The sequence below is a fragment of the Schistocerca cancellata genome, chromosome 6 (assembly GCF_023864275.1).
Source record: "Schistocerca cancellata isolate TAMUIC-IGC-003103 chromosome 6, iqSchCanc2.1, whole genome shotgun sequence".
NCBI lineage: Eukaryota > Metazoa > Arthropoda > Insecta > Orthoptera > Acrididae > Schistocerca > Schistocerca cancellata.
Window position 1 is genome coordinate 245,870,177 of NC_064631.1, and position 8,527 is coordinate 245,878,703.

General features: G+C 41.4%; 1 non-coding gene across 1 annotated transcript; it reads left to right on the forward strand.

Moving 5' to 3' along the window:
* Positions 1–7,784: 7,784 nt before the first annotated feature.
* Trnap-ugg (transfer RNA proline (anticodon UGG)) lies at positions 7,785–7,868 on the forward strand. The gene has a single exon. It is a non-coding gene; the product is annotated as a tRNA-Pro (tRNA).
* Positions 7,869–8,527: the final 659 nt, after the last annotated feature.

Consider the following 8,527-nt stretch of genomic DNA (forward strand, 5'->3'; position numbering starts at 1 on the left):
CTGTCTTTCCGTTGGAAGGACAACACTGCTTCTTCAAGACTGCATGGAAATCCACTACTTCTGTGTGCAATTTTTTTACTAATGAGACTTTGTGAAAAAAAACTGTAATTACTATTGTGATGAACAATCTGGACTATCTTTATGGACTGTGAGAAAATTTTAGCTTTGGACCAACATTGTATCAATAAGTGTGTGCATTTTATATCTTTGTTACTGTAATTGTGAAAAATTTTTTTTCAAATCTGTATTGGCCAGTGCCCAACACCATTTGTAAAAATTTTTTGTGGGGAGCATGGGGGCTATGTAAGTAGGTTGTTTATGTTTTCTTTATGTAAGTAGACTGTTTAGGTTCTTATATTGGTAACGCCGCCGCCACGTAGCGCTCTCTGTACGAAAATCACTGGCTGTGCTGTGTGCAGTATGTGGCTAGTTTGCATTGTTGTCTGCCATTGTAGTGTTAGACAGCAGCAGCTGGATGTGAACAGCGCGTAGCGTTGCGCAGTTGGAGGTGAGCCGCCAGCAGTGGTGGATGTGGGGAGAGAGATGGCGGAGTTTTGATAATTTGTAATACTGGATGTCAATTATGAATATTAAGGTAAATACATTGTTTGTTCTCTATTAATATCTTTCATTTGCTAACTATCCCTACCAGTAGTTAGTGCCTTCAGTAGTTCGAATCTTTTCTTTGGCTGGCAGTAGTGGCGCTCGCTGTATTGCAGTAGTTCCAGTAATGAAGATTTTTGTGAGGTAAGTTATTTGTGAGAGGTGTAGTTTAATGTTACTCAGGGCCATTCCTTTGCAGGGATCTTTGATAGTCAGATTGCGTTGCGCTAAAAACATTGTGTGTCAGTTTAAGCACAGTCTTGTATAATTTGTTCTAAGGGGACGTTTCATGTATAAATTATTCAAAGGGGACGTTTCAAAGCGAGCAAGAGAGACGATGTTGCTATGGGTGGCCGGTAGCCTCTTTCTACAATACAAATGAACACGTCGATTAATACGGTTCTTTATTTACATGGACAGGAATCGGTTACCTAACTTGAATATAGTCCATATTTTGTGTTACAAACTCAACAGTAATAGTCCTGCAGAGTGATGTAATGTCAATAAAACCAGTCCCGCTATAGTCACCAATCCGGTCGCTATGTACTGTCATACCCTGTGACGTAAAAAACCCCTTCTGTGCGTAAACTGACAGGTGCCAAACTGGATGACTGAATGAGTGAGACCCTCCGGTCAGTGACGGCAACCTAAATACATGCTGTTGAGAGGGCGTTGGCTTCGTGTTACTTGTGAATGTGTCTCTGGCCACTCCCATGATAGGCGCGCTAGATCCAGCGCCTACTAATAGACCTTCGCGCTTCATCTTTGCCGAACGGTGTGCTGGCGACTGCTTACGCCATCACAGTTTCCAAGACGCCCTAAAGTACAGTACTAAGGAATAGAAAAGGGCTAGTTAATATCTAATTAACCAGAAGCTGAAAGAAAATTAACTTTCGTTTCACAGACGAGGTCATCTGTTGTTTGTGAAATGGAAAGACATTAGAAACGCATTGACGACAAAATATAAAATTACTGCATCCATTATCAATGTCAGAACAAAATCAGAAACGATAGAGAAGAAGGAACCTGCCTCAATTATGATTCTAATAAAAAAAAAAAAACAAGACGCGTATGGACAACATTGCCCAGCTACTGGGCTAATATCCTTTTGAGATGACGTAAATGACTTGGCGAAAGTAAGCTTTTTTTCACATTTCCGTGGAGACGACAGTAACTTCGCATATTTATGCAAAAATTAGCGGCATTCTAGCAAATATCTTGCTCAGTTCCTTACTGAATTGGCAGCGATTGTTTGAATCAACTTCCATTGAAAATAGTTCACCTGTAAACACACTCAATGGACGACATTTTTCTAACTTGATTCTGACGACAGAAATTTTAATATGGCCTCAGGGGAGAAGTAAGATTTGTACAGAAAGAGGCAAGGCAATTTCTGGGAAAATGGTAAGAAAAAATGCCAGGGACTACAGTGGGTTATGCGAAGCAGGACCTTCAGTTTCCAAAACCCTTCAAAAAATTTTATAGTAAAGCAAAAGTAACTAAGTAATTGTCAAACAAAAACCATATTTCCTAACAATTTTACTTATAGTAATAAGAACTTCTAATTCTGACACCATTAGGAAATGAAAGAAGAAATAAATTTTTTATTGTAGTGAAAAATACACTTTCATTTCAATATACTGCTTCTTTGCAGTATTTCAAGGATCCCTCTTTCAAATGCAGTGAACTAACGTAAGTTCTTTGCACAAAATTCATAAAAACTATGAAAAAGCACAGTATCAGCCAGTTGAACTACACCACAGCTGCCCGGTCTACAAAATGTTAAATAAATACATGGCCGTACTTTGGCAGGCGGATTAACAGATCATGATACACAGTCAAATTACATAACTTAGTTTGTGTGTAGTTGAACAACACTCAAATAAACAATGAGGCTGACCAATGACAAAACTATTACGGCTTTTAATGGACCCTTAAAAAATATTGACTGTGGTTGTTACGGCGTAAATTCAGCGCCCGCACACCACTCAGGAACGACATAGAAGAGAAGGCTGTGAGAAGAGATCAGCTAATCGCACGCTGACTGTCCTCCATCCAGGACGACAACGTGACAGCTGCGGCCCCTAGCTGAAAACGACATAAGCGCCGCGCCCGACTGGTGGCGACCCATTTCGATACCAGCTTCAACGTTAGACACTTCGTTAGCCAAAGCATTGGAGCCTCTTCATTAGCAATCTCTACGTGGCACAGTTCGGCAGTCACTGCAGTTCAGTCGACAGACTTCTGTTAGTAGCGGTCGCTAGGATCAGAAGTGTTGCTTGTGTTTGTGTATTCTGAAGAGGACTGATTATCTTGTATGTCGCCCTTTGCTTGCGACAAATGTGTTTAATTGCACTTGTGGATGATCCTGTGTAAAGGACTACAAGAATTCCCAGATCAAAGTTAAGTATTTGTGCTTGTCGTAATAAAACTCATTAATACGAGTTGTTTGATTGTGTCTCTAGGCAACTAAGTAGACAGGATATCTAGACACAACAGTGATGAAGTTTTCAGTGAGCCTAATGCTAGCTCTAAATTCAATATACGGTAGCTGACATCCTGAGACACCAAGAAGGCATGTGTTCATGTAACATAATTTTGCTGAAAAATGGCGTCTGGTGTGTTGTGCAGAAAGGGTATGGTTACGAGTCGCAGGATGTCATTCTTGTAGGTCACACTGGTGACATTGGACACGCACCAGTTGTGATTTGTGGATGTTCCCAATAGCACCCCATACCATAAGCGCTTGAGCTGGCGCTGTACTTGGTGAATGAATGCAGTCACTCTGATGCCGCTCCCCCTGTCTGTGGTGAACCAAAATGCGGCCATCATTTTCAGACAAACAACTTACATTCGCCCAGAAACACAATCTGATTCCATTTCTGCCACAGTGACGTCGTTCCATACACCATTGCCATCTAGCTGCATATCCGTCCAACATAGGCAGAGCAGTGGACGACGCGCGCGTAACCCTGCCGCAATAAACGGCGACGAACTGTCACTGCTGCTAGTGTACGATGTGTTACACTGTTCCACTGCTTCGCCAGACCCGAGGGGGACGCAGATCTGTCCGGCTATGCTGTTCGTATGAGGTGTCGATCTTCTTGGGAGGTGGTTTACGTGGTGCGAGCTGACCCATTGCGTCGTGTTCTACAGCCTTCCGTGAACCACTCCGCACACATCCGGTGTACCGCCGAAACACTTCGTCCCACACGAGCAGCAGTTTCCCGGATGGACGCACCACATTCTCTCATGCCAATAATGCGCCTTCTTTCAGAGTTACTGATTTGACGGTACGGTTCGCGCATACGTCTGCGAGGCATCCTGCACGTCTGCTCAAGTCACACTGATCCATTGTCTTCGGTTTACAGCGACAACGAAAGCCGCATGCAGATTTTACCGGTAGACGGTGTTGCGCCGCTGTATCACTGTTGACCTTGAGCCCGCGGGCAGACATGGTTCAAATGCTAAGTATTGCTGCAGAACACAATAATGTTCTGTGAGTATGAACGTCCTATCTCTAGTCGTTCAATGTGTTCCGTTTTTTTCTGAATATGAGAGTGTGTTTCAGGGGTTTTAGTCCTAGCCGGCCAGGGTGGCCGAGCGGTTCTAGCCGCTACAGTCTGGAACTGCGCGACTGCTACGGTCGCAGGTTCGAATCTTGCCTTGGGCTTGGATGTGTGTGATGTCCTTAGGTTAGTTAGGTTTAAGTAGTTCTAAGTTCTAGGGGACTGATGACCTCAGAAGTTAAGTTCCATAGTGCTCAGAGCCATTTGAACCATTTGTTAGTCCTAATCAGGGAAACTTCCCTAAAGGTTGGACAGCTCAGTCAGTAGAGCACTTGCCAGCGAAAGGCAAAGGTTCGAGTTCCGGTCCGGCACACCGTTTTAATCGGCCAGAAACTTACAGTGCGTCCTTTTCGTCTGACATCTTTTCCATAAGCTAAGATCCCTTACTGATTAATATGTAGAGATTTTCTTTTTCCTATGTACCTGTGTTGTAAACATCGCAGCAATCTCTTACTGCACGTGTGTGAAATTCCATAACTCTTTGTCTGTGGTTATTCCTAATAATCAACTGGAGGATAGGGGATAATACAAAAAAATTAACTCTCTCAGTTCCGAATTTTTCTAGATGAAGGAAAATTTTTCATTGTGCGGTAATGCTATTAGATGATTTTTTAATATAGGTACATTTATCTGTTTGCGAAACATACTTTGTACACTTAGCTTCATTTTATGGACTAAAATATCTAATTACGAAATATTCTCTGTTGTTATAAATAGTAACATCAACATAGAATAAGTACAATGCAAAATAACAGGAAAAGTTTGCTGATATTTTCGTAGTGATGCCCAATGCACTTGCATATGTTAAAAGGTTGAACATTAAAAAATCTACACCTCAAGTTTCCATTGGACAAAATACATTTGTTGGTCCTAAGACACAATAAAAGTTAATGAACATAGTTGTAGCTAGAGGGTCTGAAAGGGATAAAAAAAAGATTCCTCGAAGAGAGTATTAATTAAATCACAGTATGTTCAGTGTATTCTCTAGCGGAATGCATCTCTCCAGTTGCAGTACTCCTGCTACTGGTAATGAAATTCAAATAGAAAGTACCCATTAATAATGATGTTGACAGTGTAGTTATTTTGGCCATGACTGATGTTCTCAGTCTGATGTAGGCAGTGAACATCTCTCGCTTATAAATGCTGAGAGTGTTGCTAAGAATCGATCGCTGATATTCTTTGCGGCTTTGCCTTCATTATGGGTCAGTGACCAACCTTTCAACAGTATTCGCAAATTTATGATGTCTAGTGATGGATAACACCATTTGAACTTGGCGGTTATTGGATCCAAAGATTTCCATGAATAACTGCCTTGCCGTGTTACGTCTTCCAAGCGGATTAACAAAATGAGTGAGGGAAAATGTCCACTAACCGTTTTAAAACCTCGCCACTCACCAACGTCTCCTACCTCTCGTGGGGTCTAGTGAGGAGGATCCCGGAGTACCATTTCCTGAGGTGTCACCGCTGTGAGGAGAGCCGTGCGCCTAGCCTACGTTGTGCTCATAATTTGAAATGGGGCTCACGTGGTTGTTGTTTCGAACAATCCACGCAGTGTAACACACTATCTTGTATGAGGGGCAACTGCAGCCATAAGTAGACATCATGAATAATAACTGTTTGGCTGCTCTTGTAAATAATTTATTTAACGACCGGTTTCGTTGGCTAGAAGTCACATCATCGGGTTAGATCCGTTAAATTAGAAAAAGCGTTCGCTACAATTGTGGTCTAATTATAGTTACAATCAATATTGAGAAAGAGAGCAACTGACTTATACGGGGTGTTCAAAAAGTCTCTCCGCAGTGCCGTATGATTGTTAGCCGCGCGTGCCGTATGCCGCAGTGAATATACCGAAATGAAACTCGGTGAAATACATCTTATTAATTCATTGAATTTTTTTTACTTACAAATTTTCACATTAAATGATGAAAGTGGCCCCCCTGTTGTTGAATACACAATTCAATTCGTCTAATCATATTCTCAAACACAAGCTGTAACATTTCTCCAGTAACAGAAGCAGCGAAAGTGGATATTGCAATTTTCAATCCATCGACGGATTTTGGACGGTTTTTATAGACAGTTACTTTCGCTGCACCCCGGAAGAAAAAGTCAGGTGGTGTTAGGTCAGGCTATCATGGAGGCCAAAGTCCCTGTGAAATTATGCGATCACAAAAACATCAGCAACCAGTGACATTGAAACGCTAGCTGTACGCGCGGTTGCGCCATCTTGTTGAAAATAGCCGTTCAGTATTTCACTTAACACAAATTCTCCTATGAATGGGTGCAGAATATCACCGCAGTATCGTCGTGCGTTTATTGTTTCATTGAAAAATATGCGACCCACAATCCGACGTCTAGAAATTGCAATCCAAACTCGTATTTTCACAGAATGAAGTGATTCCTCATGAATACACATTGGATTTGCAGTACTCCACATACGAGAATTTTACGAATTCGTGTATCCGGATAAATGAAACCATGCCTCATCAGTGAAAAACGTATTATTAAGAATATTCCTTCCATTTTGTTGTAAGAAATTTTTGAACCATTGACAATAATGCAGTCTCTTGCCATGATCAGTATTTTTCAGTTCTTGTACGACTGTCACTTTGTATGGGAAAATTTCTAATTGTTTCCTTACAGCTGTGTGGGGCGTTCTGACACTAACATCTATTTCCTGGGCGAGTTTTCTTACTGACTTGTTCGAACTCATGGACATTTTATCGGAAATATTGAGTAGTTTATCCTCAGACAAAACGCTAGGACGACCACTTCTCGGTGCATGTAACTGAACCCGTACTTTGAAATTTGTTAATCAAATCTCACACAGTATCGCGATGTGGGAGTGTTGTCTCCGGGAAAATTGAATTAAATGTTTGACGAACTGAAACTGTGTATTTACCGCCAGCTTTGAACACTTGTTCCACTAAAAACACACATTCTTCAATGGTTAGCATTTTAACAGTGACAAAAACGAAACAAACGAACAAAGGAACTAACCTTAAAGGTTCACGTCAACACGTAACGACACACACCAACCATACTACTGACGCTGGCTGAGATAAACGAAACAGAGGAATTTTAAGAGAGTTCACTTGAAGGGAAGTAACCCAGGCAGGCGAACAATCATACGGCACACGCGGCTAACAATCATACGGTACTGCGGAGAGTCTTTTTGGACACCCCTATGTTAAATCATCACTTTAAACTTGCAACAATGGCGCGACAGAACATTCCTTATCTGTGAAGAAAAGACACATTTAGCGAATCGAACCGTTACGTTAGCAAAAAGCATGGGTCCAAGGTTCCTCAGCGTGCCTAAACAATTTTTTTTAACTGTGAGAACCGTCGAGAAATGTTTGCCCAACCAGACCAATAACAGGCTGGGACATCCAATCAAAAATTAAAAACACCTACCACGAATCCGGAACGGACGACAATAGGCCGAAGAAAACCAGTTAAACATTATATCCATGGTAAAAACCCACCAATAGTGGCCATAAATTAAAAGAAGAAATGTGGGGACTATCGGCCAGGATAGCAGTAACAATAGTATAAAGACGATTGGGAAATTTGTATGCTGATGAAAATCACATTCCACAAACACAACAGCCAGCCCGGGTGGCCGAGCGGTTCTAGGCGCTACAGTTTGGAACCGCGCGACCGCTACGGTCGCAGGTTCGAATCCTGCCTCGGGCATGGATGTGTTTGATGTCCTTAGGTTAGTTAGGTTTAAGTAGTTCTAAGTTCTAGGGGACTGATGACCTCAGAATTTAAGTCGCATAGTGCTCAGAGCCATTTGAACCATTTGAACCACAAACACAACAGACTGCGATGCATGGAGATGCAAGAGAGAAAATGCCCGGCTACGGAGAGAGCGAGAATTTGTGTCGGTGCTCGACATCGGGCAGGCATTAAATGCATAATTAGAATTACGCCACCATAACATTCAGGATAACTTTTATTTTTTAAATAAACATGTCAGTTAAAGTTGTTTGTATCTGTACTCTGCGTTTTCTTTAGTACTGCACCAATGACGTTTGTTGCTTCAGTATACCTTACTTTGTCCCTTATTGTTGTGATATCGGCATAGACAGATTTTATAACATAAGAAATATTTTTGACCGGGTCATTACTATTTAAGCAACTTGTTACCTCTGTTCACCAAGATTTTCGGTAATATGCTTTGTTCATTTATCACTTATTTCTTACAATATGTTCAAGTGAGCAGGTCTCAGATAATAATTTTATACTTTACATTCTGATGATGATTTTCACCAGGAGCTGAATTAACATGTGAAAAATCGTATTGTTTCTGCTAATGACCTGCAATTGTTCTATTACGTTTACTTTATGGT